The sequence below is a fragment of the Leptopilina boulardi genome, unplaced genomic scaffold (genome assembly GCF_019393585.1).
Source record: "Leptopilina boulardi isolate dan_hultmark-lab unplaced genomic scaffold, ZJU_Lbou_2.1 LbouV2_123, whole genome shotgun sequence".
NCBI classification, from domain to species: Eukaryota; Metazoa; Arthropoda; class Insecta; order Hymenoptera; family Figitidae; genus Leptopilina; species Leptopilina boulardi.
In genome coordinates, this window is record NW_026137667.1 from 4,608,077 (window position 1) to 4,622,184 (window position 14,108).

Here is a 14,108-nt window from a genome sequence, read left to right on the forward strand (position 1 = left end):
TTTAAATCAATAATTTTTATACCTTTGGCAGAAATGCTATTGATTCAATAGCATATTTTTCTCAGTGTATAAAAATAAAACACGAGAACAATAACAAATACAAGATGAGAAACAACATAAGCAAATATATAACAAGAAGAAAATGAAAAATAAGATAAACATAAAAAGGTGTACCTTTTTATGAAAACAAAAACGAGAGGAACAACATAAACAACTAGAACAAAAAGAATAGCAAAAAACAAGAAGAAGATCAACAATACAAACTAGTTTAGAACAACATAAACAAATATTAAGAAGAATAACAACATAAACTATAGATTACAACAACATAAACAAGTAGAATTTTATTTTTATACAGAAAAAAAATATTAACAAGAAATAAATTTAAAAATATCAAGAGGATATACTATAATTTGCAAAGCTATATAATTGATTTAAATTCTGAAAACCGTTTACTATATTAATTCAATATATATATATATATATATATATATATATATATACTTTTTTAATCTCAATAGAAAACGAATGTAAATTACAATGTCTTTAAACGTTTGCCAGGAATTTATTTCTTTTATAAGAGTATATATATATGTGTGCATAAAAAATAAAATTGCGAATATCCCTACACTAAAATGTATATTATTCAAATTGGCACTTTCACTGAAGAATGAAAATTAATTCCTTGTCGATACACCTGCACCTATATATATATATATATATATATATAGTAACCTTCGTGAACTTCCCTTCTCATTCCGATACGAGGGGTGAGCGCGAATCACGTCCTTTAACGAAGCGCAGCAGGATGCACCAAGGATCAAGATCGTCAAGTACTTAATTGGATAATTCATAAAGACCTCTAATTATATTGCACGAGGCGCCGTTTTTAGGAGCTTCGCTTGTTATATAAAACACGGGGTCATGCTCTGTCGGTCATTGTGTGCTATATATATATGAATTATTTACAACATATGTATAAAATAAATTTTGTAATATATGTATGCAGTAAGAAAAAGTGTCACTGTCAAAAATTGTTCACTTATTGTCTTTCCGTCTCGTAATACCAATATTCGAATCGTTTAAAACGATCGCGTCCATTAAACCTTTCTTTAATTCAAAATGCTTTTATTTATCTCGAGTCAAGAGATGCATTCACTTTTAATTGGAACAACTTCGAAGAGGTGCAGATGCTGATTTACTTGAAACAATCACAAACTAATTTTTATGAATACATCCTTAATTACATCTGTTAAATTTAATGGCTTTTATTGATTACAATGATATTCATATATATTAAGTAATGTTAATTTGGGTCGCATAAAGGCAGACATTTAATAAATTTCATATACAATATCCATTAAAAATAATCATTATGTATCTTGCAATATATATACCCAAATACTTTTTTTTTATAATTTCTTTTAAATATTTAAAGTCAAGTTTCGCATTTACAATAGAAAAGGAATACCTAACGCGAATATTTTATAAACCGTTAAATTATACAAAGGGCAATGAAGGATCAAGGTTAAACTCTATCGACACTAATTAATTATTCAAGATAGAAACTTAATTTCCTTTAGTTGAAAAATTGAATTTTAATTTGCTTTCGAATGAAAGGAAACATTAAAAAAAAAAAAAAAGAAATCAGGATACATTTATCCTTCCTTTATCAGTTGAATATTGAAGGCGCCAAACTGACGGTGAATTTTTGCGAGTTACCTATTTTTCAAGTTATAAGCCTAATTACCGTGAAGTTCCCACTCTACGGTTATATTTATCAATTAATCATGCACCCTTTAATAATTTTTTATTGCATAATTATTTCACTTTCTCTCTCTCTCTCTCTTTTTCTCAAATATCAATTTAATAATCCGTATTATAATTTTTGCTGTAAAAATTTACGACCACATATTATATATTATAGAAAAGGCCAGTGGCGCGGCCCAAGAAATATATCTCATATTTCCGGTTGCGAAGGTCACTACAAGCGTTGCAGCATTTCCGTAATGATTTCCTATGTTATAATCTATTCAGTTATATTCTGGTTGATCCTATGATAACCCGAGGTCATTCGTTAATAATAACACTTAAACAAATTAAGTGAGCATGTACAAGTTAAATATGCGTGTGTAAAAAAAAAATCGTTCCTTTTTTTTTCTCTATATTGATAACATCTTCATTATGTTTTCCTTTATATTGACAGTCAAATCACAAAAGCGTTGACAACCAATAAATATAGAGTGTAGAACTTATTATTTGTAAAGGTTGTAAAATTTTCTTTTTTAAATTAACTTATACCTGGCAAAGGTAGGCATTTTTTTTTTTTTTTTTTTTTTTTAAACACGTGGTGAACGAGTTGTAAAAGAATAAATGTGGTAATTTAAAAAATATGTGCAATAATTGGCAATTTGCAACAGAAAAAAAAAAATTAGTCATTTCAAGAATATATAGTAAATAAAAATAATTTACGTAAATATAATAACTTAATTTAAAAAAAAAAAATTTATAATAAAAAATTAGTCAGAGAAATTGAAAATGGGTTTTCTATTACAAGTTTCTAAACCTCAATTTTTTTTTGGGCAAAAAATAGAGTAATTTAAATCTAAACTTTTTTCTATATTGCAATCAGATCTTTCATGTTAAAATTCCCATAAATTTTTAACACAGGTAATGCAATTATATAAAAGGTATAAGGTAAGGTTCCTCATTGTTAAGTTTAGAAAAATTCTCTCTAAGGAAATGGTATTTCAAGAATATATAGTATTCCGTGTCCTCAGCGGAAAAAAGTAATAATTCGTACAAGGAACTGTTTACTACCTGTTATAAATTTTTTTTTTTCTCACCCCCCCGAAAAATGTAATCTTTACAAAAACCGACAAAGCATCAAAAAAAAAAAAAAAAGATGAATGTATTTCTTTCCTTCTAAATTTATTTCAATCAAAACTAGAAATGGATCTTTAATTTTTAAATGTGTATAACCTAGAATAGGTTAGAAATTTAATTTTTCGAAAGGGCATTTAAATTTCAAAAATTTTGAAAAGTTTCTAAGTTCTAAATAAATTTTTCTATAATATTAAATTATCTCCTAATTGCTAATAATAATGCATGTCTTGAAAAAACAATTTTTTTTACAGGCCTACTGATATGCCTGTATATTGAAAACAATATTATCTCAACTATTTTCCTTTGTACAAATTCAGAACATATAATGGAGGTACATATAATATACCTTTCATTATAGATCTGCATAAAAATGCAATCCATGGAAATATTTCGAATATTAAATGCTTTACTGCAAGAAAATTATCAAAAATTGTTTAACCTATGAAATATAATCTACATGGAAGAGAAATGAACGAAAAAATTTGTTACAGCAACTAAAATTTTGCTGAAAAAAAAACAAAATTTTTCTAAGACTATTATTGTATAATACAAAAAAAATACCTGATAGATTTTCAAAGAATCGCCAATGGATCATATAGAGAAAGAGAGAAAGTGGGGAAAAAAAATATGTGTATCTCAAAATATTAGCAATACTTGAAATAAGTTGAATGGAAAATTTTTCACTCCCACATGGGCATTAACTGGAATTCGTCATGCGTATCCGCAGAATACGCCATTTGAGCGTGAACATTTATTTTTGTAATCGGAGATGTATTTATGGAAACATATATAGAAAAATAAAAAAAAGGAGCCAAGGGACATTTCTCAAACATCACACACAACTTTTTTTTTAAAGCAATCCCCAATGCTACTTCCCTTTTTTGTCTACTAACCATCATCTCTTTAAAAATCGAATTTCCCCGAGTCGGATCAAAGACAATATTTATGGCTTAATAGACAATAAAAGGAGAGAGGGAGGGGGCGTACAAAATACATTTGCATTTATACATCCCTCCATGAATAATTGAAAACATCATGTGTGCAAAAATATATAGAATCCAAATACTAATTCAGGAAGTAACATCCAGAAGAGGGCAAAAAAAAAGTATACAGAAGTAAAAGAATATAAAAAGTTAAATACACTAACAGCAGATGGAAGACTTCGAATTTCAGGTTTCTCATTCTCGTTCTTATTTCACGTTCACGAGCATCGCATTGCAGTGTTATTCATCGTTAAGTTCTTTTGTCGGGCCCTTCGGGCGTTTCCGGGACCGAGTGGGTTGTAGCAAAATTTATAGACCCCTTGTACACCAATCCTGCTTCTTTAACTAGCGCACACAATCCGCAAATTCCAGTTAACTTGTTTCGGGATGATCGTTCCCGGAAATGTCTCCGAATTCTTTCTATTGTTTCAAAAAATTGAATCTCCTTCATCCATAAAGGATATATATTTGAAAACCTAATGCACAAGAATATCCAATTATATTCCTTAACACAGAAAAAACCTATTTTGAAATTACGCAAATACCAAAAAACAATTTAACTTCTAATAATTTTGAAAAATTTCCAAAGCCTCTCTAAAATCTATTGCCGATTGTTTTCGCTAATTGAGATTTTTAGAGAGCTAATTAAAAAAAATAAGAAAATATTTCACAATTCAGAAAAATTGAATTGAAATTCAGGAATTCGAATACAATTTCAAAATGAGAATATATCTCTCTCTTCCGCCTAAACCTTTCTTCCCGTGAAACTTATATATCCAGCCCTCCTCTTCTATACATATATACATAGAAGACATTTTATATATCTTGAAAAGAATTTACATAGGAAACAAGATCTTGGGATAAAAATGGTTTTCAATGGATTCGATGATTCGATGATTCTATGATTTCTATACCTGAAACGTCCCTAAAAATCTTGGAACCACATATACAAAAAAAATGAGCTCAATATGGTGGAATACACACAATTTTTTTTTTTTTAGCATCTCTCGTTTCATAGTATACATATCATCACCTAAATTTTCAATTCTCAAAACGCCGTCAACTATGTACTTGAAGAAACCCTTTTTGCTATTCTAACAGCTTATGTTATATAAAATTTTATAAAGGGCGGTTCTTGGTGTCTATATATAGGGTTAAGGATAAATTTCCTTTTACCTGCGGCGATAGTTGAACATGATCCTATTCAAAAATATTTCATGAATTTATTTCCAATTACGACGATTTATAAGGGATAAATTTGAAAAAGAGTTTTCCTCCTTGAAACTCATTTACGATAGTTTACTTTTGTTTTCTCATAAATTGTTGAGTAAGAATATTACGGAAAATAAAACTTAAATAATATGAGAATAGATTTAAGGACTAAATATCTTGTAAATTATAGAAATGGGCACATAAACAATATTCTTTTCTACTTCCTTTCTTTCTTTTTTTCTTTCTTCCTTTCTTTACATTCTTTTACTCTTCCTATCTTTAACCTTTAAAGTTGACTTAAATATATATAACAAAAGTGTATAACAAAGTCGCAAAATCAGAGTATCTATTCTTTAGAAAAATAAATTTAAAATCTGAAAGTGTAGCAAATTTTAGAATAAACATAACCCCATAAATTTACCCTTTAGTTCTTGTCTTTCTTTTCTCCCTATCTTGCTTTACGCTATAATCTAATCCTTGTGTGATTCTTCCACATTATGTGAATGGAGTTCTTAGGTGAAAGTGACACTTTTGATCTTAGCTTGACAATCCGAGTCTATTAAGTTCCCCTATACTTATATTCTTTAATACATTTTCTTTTACTCTACGAGAGAACACGTGCCCTATTATAAGAAGAATCTAGTTAAAAAAAAGATTTATTAAGGACGAATCTCAAGAGGGAAACTGAAGAATCGAACAAAATTATTGCTCAAAAATTACCAAAAATCATTTAAAATTTGTATATACCATATTTTTATTTCTAGGAAAAAGGGGCCAAAAAAACAATAATTATAGAAACATTTAAAAAAGTGCTCGACATAAAATAAAATTCTATGAAATTTATATTTTTCAAGGATTCGGATTAAAGTCCCTCTCCAAATAATTGATGAGATAAATCATTTGCGTAAGGTTTTTTTTTTGGGGAAGATAAAAGCCCATCTACAACAAAATGGAGATAACCTATGTTAATACTACTATCGCTCGTTAATGATAACTTCTATGTCAATCTACACGTGGTTCTAAAATTTTACTTTCTTAAAATTCCAACTGTTATCATTTCTAAGGGTCTCAGATTTTAAGGAAATCTTTATTTTTCCCAAGTTATATATATTTCAACGATAACTAAATCCACTGTATAGAAGTTTGTTTAATTTTCCAAATTCGGCATTCATCTTTTTTTTTTGTAAATAAACAAAAAATATAGGATTTCTATGAACAATTTACCACTTTTATTTCCTATTGTCAAACAATCATAAAATCAGGTGTATATATAATAATGCAATTATTTGTTTACTTCCCTGCACGATTACTAAGGGTTTTATTTATTTTCACCTGTATATAAGGCCGAATATTTTAAATTTAGAATGTATAAAAAAAATGAGGAATTTTTGTCAAATATAACCGCAAAAATTAAACTCAGGTAAAATTAACCTCAAAACTCGAGTTAGATCGAAGGTCAAGAAACAAAACATAACCTCGAAATTTAATAAAATACAGCTATTAAGCCAAATTTTGATAAATATACAATAGGCAGTATAGAAAAATATTTTGTTTAAAAAGTAGAAACTTATTTTTCAGAGAATGAGAAAGGACTCACCGATCGTTGAATCCCACGTTGGAAGGAGATTTCTGGATCACTCCTGAAGATTGCACTTTTATGCTGAACCGCTTTTCTTCGTACACATTCTTCCTGTCCATTGTTGTTGATCTGAAAAATTAAAAAAAAATTATTAAATATTTAAAAAATTTTATTTTTTATATAAGAACTTTTTTAGAATTTTTTATAAAATTTTTAATATGAAAATAAAGCCTAAAACTTCCGGCTGGTACTGTAATTCCACTCTTTACTTGCCAAGAGGAATTATTTTGAAAAATTTCCTGGCTTAAAATTGTATTATCCTGGAAAGTGTCATGCTGTTAAATCACCAAATTCGTCAAGTTTACAAAACAAAATTGTCAAAACCTAAAGCTATATAGTAGCACCGCAAAATTGGGCATTTTTCTTACTCATAGGAATGGATGCGATGCCGCGCAGTTAATCCTAACAACTTAAATGAATATATGGTTGGAATTTCCTCTTTAGGTATATACATATATATAAACGCCATACAGTTGTATACAACCACTTCTATTATATTTAAAATAACAAAAGCTGCTGTTTACAATATTATGGGATTTTCCCATCATGCATTTGAATATTTTTATTTTTCGAAAAATTCTTGCAAAAATATATGTATTCACAATAGTTTCACGCATAATAAATTGTGATACAATATAAATGTTTCAAACTTTCTCTATATAGCTACCGAATTTTTATTTAACAGTCATTTTCTTTATTATATGACTATTTAAAAGAATTTTAATTTAAGCGAAAATTTTTATTTAACAGAATTTTAATTTATACGAATCTTTTATTGATAGAATTTTAAAGACGTCGAATTTTCATTTGTCCGAAATTACGAATAGAGCTGAACACAAAACAATGACAGAAAAATTTCGGTGCAATTTTAAAAATTGACCAATCATGATTTTTCTTGATTTCTAATTGGAGAATTTTTAAAATTACACCAAAATCTTTCTGTCGATTGTTTGTTTATGGACAAATGAAAATTCGATAGTTAAAAATTTCGTTAAGTAAAAATTATTAGAAAAAGAAATTCTAGCAAATGCTTTCTGTGTCTTTATATGAAACCTGTAAATTTTTTTTTAAAAAGCCTCTCCTAGTTGTGAAAATAACAATGAAAAGAGAAACAGGTGGTGAAAGCGCACAAATAAAAAATTGACTGATGAAGACGAATTGAAAGATCAATATATGTTTACTTGTACCCCTTTTCATACAATGAATATACCAAAATTTCCTTCCAAGAATCACACTAAATTATCCATAAAACAATATAAATAATAAATTTTTTCGGAATTTAAACCTTTTATAAAATATATCGAATGTGCAAAATCACGATATCCGTTTCCTCCCTGTGAAGTACATCATCGTTTTGCACTATTCCAACACGGGAAATCCGTTGAAGGGTCTTCAAACGTTAGTCACGTTTTCTCGTGACATCACTACCGGCGGTAAAATTCATCGCTGCAGACAAGAACTGACCTTGCATTCGCGGTCATCGACAATACGTTTATTCACACGGTGCGAGAGTTTAGAAGCGCATAATAAAGTATTGGTTATACGTATATGTGAAAGAGACGAGAGAAAAAAGAACGAAGCCGACATACAAAGTATATTGTATGAAAAAAAGAGAGAGAGAGAGAGAGATCGAGAATAGAAAAAAAAAGTTGAATAGAGATAAGAGGAGAGTTAAAAAAGAGAGAAAGATGATAAAGAAATATCCTATATCTTTCCGAACTCTACTCTTTGATATGAAACCCCTTCTTTTCATTCACCTTTCACTATCCTGTCCTTCCCAAAAATACCTAATCTAGATGTGTTGCTTCAAGGAAAAAGGCCAACGGGCATTAAAAAAAAAATCACTATTCAACTATGTGCCTCATTGAAAAAAAAAAAAAAAAAAAACGAGAGACAAAAAGTGCCAATTTAAAAGAATAATATTCTGAGAATTGTTGAATATGAGCGCATCACTTTGTATATAATTGGGGAACTATTAATTCACTTTTGAAAATTAATACCACGCGGAGAAAAAAAGTTAGCTGTCTCAGCTAATATTTAGTAACCTTAACCAACCCCAATTGTAATTATGGATAGCTAATTGTTAGCTAATAATTTATAAACTGAAAAAAATTTACTTGATTCAAATAATCGATTACCCACTTGGAAAGATTCCCCGGAAAGTGCCCCCTGGAGGTTCTATCAGAATTCCGCCGGAACTTCCAACGTAATTCCGTCGGAATTCCAAAGAATTTCCGATGGAATTCCGACGGAATTAGGGCTCTAAAAATTTTGAAAAAAAATTAATCGGAATTCCGTCGGAATCTCATAGGAAATTCTTTGGAACTCCGATGGAATTCCGACGGAATTACGTTGGGAGTTCCGGCGGAATTCTGCACTAAAAAAAAAATTTATTTGATTCAAATACTCGATTACTTGAGTATTATCAAATAAATATTTATTTGAACCAAATAATTTTTATTTGACTTAAATAAATTGTATTTGAACTAATAATTTCTGTACTTGAAACAAATATCATTTAATTGACTCAAATAATAATTATTTGATACAAATAAATATTTATTTGAACCAAATAATTTTTATTTGAATTAAATAAATTGTATTTGAACTAATAATTTCTGTACTTGAAACAAATATCATTTAATTGACTCAAATAATAATTATTTGATAGAAAAAGATATTTATTTGATAATTGTCAAGTAATTGAGTATTTGAATCAAATAAATTTTTTTTTCAGTGTGATAGAACCTCCAGGGGGCACTTTACCGGGGAATCTTTCCAAGTGGGTAATTTATACTATTATCAAATAAATATTTACTTGAACCAAATTATTTTTATTTGAATTAAATAAACTGTATTTAGAACAATAATAATTTATGTATTTAAAACAAATACCACCTCAAATAATAATTATTTAATACAAATAAAAATTTATTTATTCGTTGTATATAGAATTCTTTAAATATAAGTCTATAGAAAAAAATTTCTCATTATTATTAAAGAACTTTTAAAGTCGAAAAATATCGATTTCTATGCACTATTCTATTTTTTTAAATGTTTTTCAAATTACAATATACAAGTGATTCAATATAACTTTATATTCGTGTTTCCTTTTTAACTATTATATTTTATGTGGCATTAATGAGGTGAGTGGCATAAAAGATCCTCTAGAATATAATATATAATATATATACAAAAGAAATAAGAAAAGTGACGTTTATGCGCCTAGGCGCCAAGAATAGAAAAATATAAAAACTGAAAGTACTTCCAAGAAAATTGTATTATAACTAGAGTATCTCCATGGGGTTTTGAGTTTTTATCTATATATATATACACAAATAGAAAAAGGTGATGTTTGTATGGTCAAATATTAGTTACAGTAGAAGAAAAATAAGTTTTTTTTTTTCTTTTACTTCTCGAAAGAAAAATATATTCTAGCACATTTTTTTTTGAGTGTTAAAGGATGCAAAGAAATTATGTGTATATTTTTAATATCTAACAATCTAGATTTTGTGGTGACACGAATGGGAAAAGGAGTTGAGAGAAGAAAGGTCGATCTAGTGACTTTAACTTGATGGATTATTCTACTCGTGTCTTTGACAGTCCCGTAACGACATTCCACATCAGTAAAGTCGTTGAGGTAAATGTTGTTCCTATGTGTGTGTCTTTACCTCCTTAGTGTACCTATTCTTTCTTGCTTTTCCTCAACAATTTTCCTTGTAATTTTCCATCAAAAATAATATATATGTTCGCCCCCGCAAAGTGTGAAACGATGTATATATATATATATATATATATAAGTAAAAACATTGTTTTGGCAAACAATTCAGTTTTCCATTATCATTATTTTTTTCCTCTAAGAGAAAATAAAATGAATTTTTATTTATAAAATTATATATTATATATATTATTTCGAATATGTTTGGAAATTATTTAATTTTAATTAAAACAAAGAGACTGTAGAATTTTCTAAAAATATTATAATTATATGTACCTGTATCAAAATTGATAATTACAAAAAATAATAAAATTTCTTCTAATTTAGAAAATAAATTCAAAAAATAAATTCAAATATTTACCTTGATAATGAATTTTCAGCTAAAAGGAGATCTTTCAATTTCTAAAAAGTCTCAGCAACTGAAGAATATGAAGAATTCTGTATGTCCTTTCAAAATAATATAATCCTTTTTTACTTTCGCCCATATCTTTCAAGTATGTTCCATCCAGGATAAAATCTGCGAAAAGAAAAATTAAAATACAATGTCATTTATTTATTTCCAAATTTGACAAAAATCGAAACTAAACCTAAAGTAATCGAATAACACAAAAATCTTGAAAATATGACTTATAATTTTCGAGAACGTCAAAAAAAAATTTTTTAAATAATTTTAAATTACTTTTAAGTTATATAAAGTTATTCTTATATTAGAAAGAATTTAAAGAATTGCCTATATATATATATATATATATATATATTTTAATGATTTCGAAATTGGAATTCATTCCACATATGAAAACTATGTAAATAATCCTCACATCGTAAATTTCGTTACAAAATTAAAATATTTCAGAAATTATTTTTACGTGGAATGTTTTTCAAATTTTACTATAAATCGTTTCCGACAAATATATAATGTGTAAATTTGAGAAAAGATTTTTACACATATTTATTTTTATATTCTTATTTAATATTTTTTAAAATTGTCATTCATTTCATTAAAAAAAAAAATTCTAAATCGATTAACCATTTTTTTTTTTTTTTTTTTTTTTTGATCGCTTCATCGTATTATCATTCGTCAATTAAATACAATTACTGATGCAAATTAATTTGATTTATGAAAAGTTTACATAATTTAAGCATTCAATATAAAGTTCATTGAGCTTTTCTCCAACTTCTCATGTTAATTATATATTATATATTTATGAATAATTATAAATCAGGGACAATATAATATATATATAGCATTTGTGAATCCCGCAATAATAAATTTCTCAATGTTTAATAAGCAAACAATAGACAGACAAATGTGAATATAATTGCAATGTAAATGTATATTAATCTATATTTTACTCTTTATATCTATATATATATATTTTACTCTTTTCTACAATAAAAGGATCAAGTCAATATTTGTTCTTGACAAAGTATAAAGCAAATTATACGTCTAGACGTGATTCTATATAAAATTAGTTACTATAATTATGTCTGATTCTTTTACTTTTTCTATACTGTAAATTAGTAGACTTTAATTATAGTTTTAATTATACATTGATGAAATTTAATTAATTTTTAATTTTAATTCGAACATTAGTTTAAAATTTGTTTATTAATGAAATAAATATAATTATTATTATATTATTAATAATAATAAATTAATCCGATTTTTTTGTTTTTAAAAATACTTGTTAGTTTAAAAATAAGCTTGATAATAATAATAATAATAATTTTTTAATAAAAATAATTTATACTTTCAAAATGATAATTTTCAAGATAATAATTTGTTTTGCTTTGAATTCAAATTCGATTATCAAACTAAGGAATTTCAACTATTTAGTTTTGCAATGTGTGAAATATATAAATTTTTTTTGTCTTTTATCCTTCAATAGGCTGATATATATATATATATATATATATATATATATATATTGTTCCCTGTGTTTTGTTTACACTGTCAATGATTGTTTTCATTTTTGCATACTCATCACATTATTGCCATGTGAGAATTGGATTGCAAATTTTTTCATAAAACTCTATCGCAGTTATGAAAGTTTAAAAACAAAATTCTTTTCTAATATTTGAAATGTCATTTTGGAACATAATTTATACTATATATACATATATACATAAATATATATATAATAAATGCAAAAACTTTGCTTTCATTAAAATTGATTTGCATTTTGTAATTTTAAAATGTATTTTTACAATATTTTAATATCATAAAGGAAATTTTTTTTTAAATTTTGTTTCTTATCTCAATTTTTTTTAATAAGAAATTGTTAACCCATAAAAAAAATCTATAAAAAAAATTTTACGAATAATTGCAAGCAAATTACTACTGGACAGTTATATATTTAATTTAAATAAACATTTTTTAAACAAATATAGCTTAAAAAATGTTTGTGAATCTATATATATAGATATATTGTATTTCATTCTTGGTATTAAATGAAAAAAAAAATCAGGTATAAAAAAAATGCAAAAATGATTCTATTGGCTATTTAAACATAAAAAAAAATAGTTTCTTTATATTCTTGTCAGTCATTTATGCATCAACTATTTCCTTTTATCTCGAAATAAATAAATCGACAAACCTATCAAATTTCATTTTTTGCTTCTGATATGCTACTACCTTTATTGCTTCCGAAAGAAGCGCAATCATGTGTAATATGTCAAGTACTATTATATTCCTGTGATTTTCACTAAAAAAAAATTTTTTTTCATTTTTTGCCTCTTATATCCGATTAAAAAAACAAAAAGTTTTATAAAATGCTTTCCAAATAGTATCAATTTAAAAATTATTGAAGAATTTTTTTATGCGAAATTTTTTTCACTAAAGGAAAATATTGAGTTTGAAAAGTTGTTTCTAAAAATAACGAAAAAAAGAAAACTCAATATTATACCTTGAGAAAAGAAGATTAATCTTGATTCAGGTCATTCGATTTCTTAACTTCAAATATAGAGCACAATTTTGTTCCAATTTTACATCTCACTATCGGAAAATCTGCAACAAGAAATTTATAATTTTTAAAAAAATATTTAAAAAAAAGTAATGCGTTTAATAATAATTACTATTATAATTATAAAAATTACTTTTTATTCAAAAATTATACTATATATATTAAAAGACAGAATAAAAAAAAAAAATTGTTAAATTAATTTTCCTCATTAGAAAATAATTATTTTTTCCATAAAGAGATAATAAGTGTGTATATAAGTTCCATACAATTATCTCTATATCAAAAATTATTTAATAATAAATTAATTATAACTATCTATTAAATTTTCGCAAATAGAAGATTAGAAAGTTATTAAAAGACTGTTATAAATTTCAGACAAATAAGATTATATAATTTAAAGAAATTCAATTAGCTGCGGATACTAATTGCAAAAAGGTTCGCTTTTATATATATATATAGTAAAATGTATATATTCATTTTCTTCTGTCAACCGCACTTATTTGCGCCAGAAAAGTGCAATATATTCAAATTACAAATTTTCAATTAAATAAAAATAATTAAACAACTTTCGTTAAATAACATAATTTAATAATTTTATTTATTTTTCAAATAATTAAAAATTAATAATATTTGTAAATAAATTATTGATAGACAGGATAATTTTTCTTTCTTTTTTTTGGGGGGGGGGACGAATTAGAAAAATTAGA

The 14,108-nt window shown here is 26.0% G+C and overlaps 1 protein-coding gene across 1 annotated transcript in view; it reads right to left on the reverse strand.

The window, feature by feature from the left end:
• Window positions 1–10,945, reverse strand: part of LOC127288737 (CYFIP-related Rac1 interactor B) — a 93,725-nt gene extending 82,780 nt beyond the window's left edge. The window contains exons 1-2 of the mRNA XM_051316395.1: window positions 10,800–10,945; window positions 6,679–6,789 (exon numbers count right to left, since the gene is read on the reverse strand). The gene's annotated coding sequence lies outside the window, so the exon portion shown is untranslated. The remainder of the gene's footprint in view (window positions 1–6,678; window positions 6,790–10,799) is intronic.
• Window positions 10,946–14,108: the final 3,163 nt, after the last annotated feature.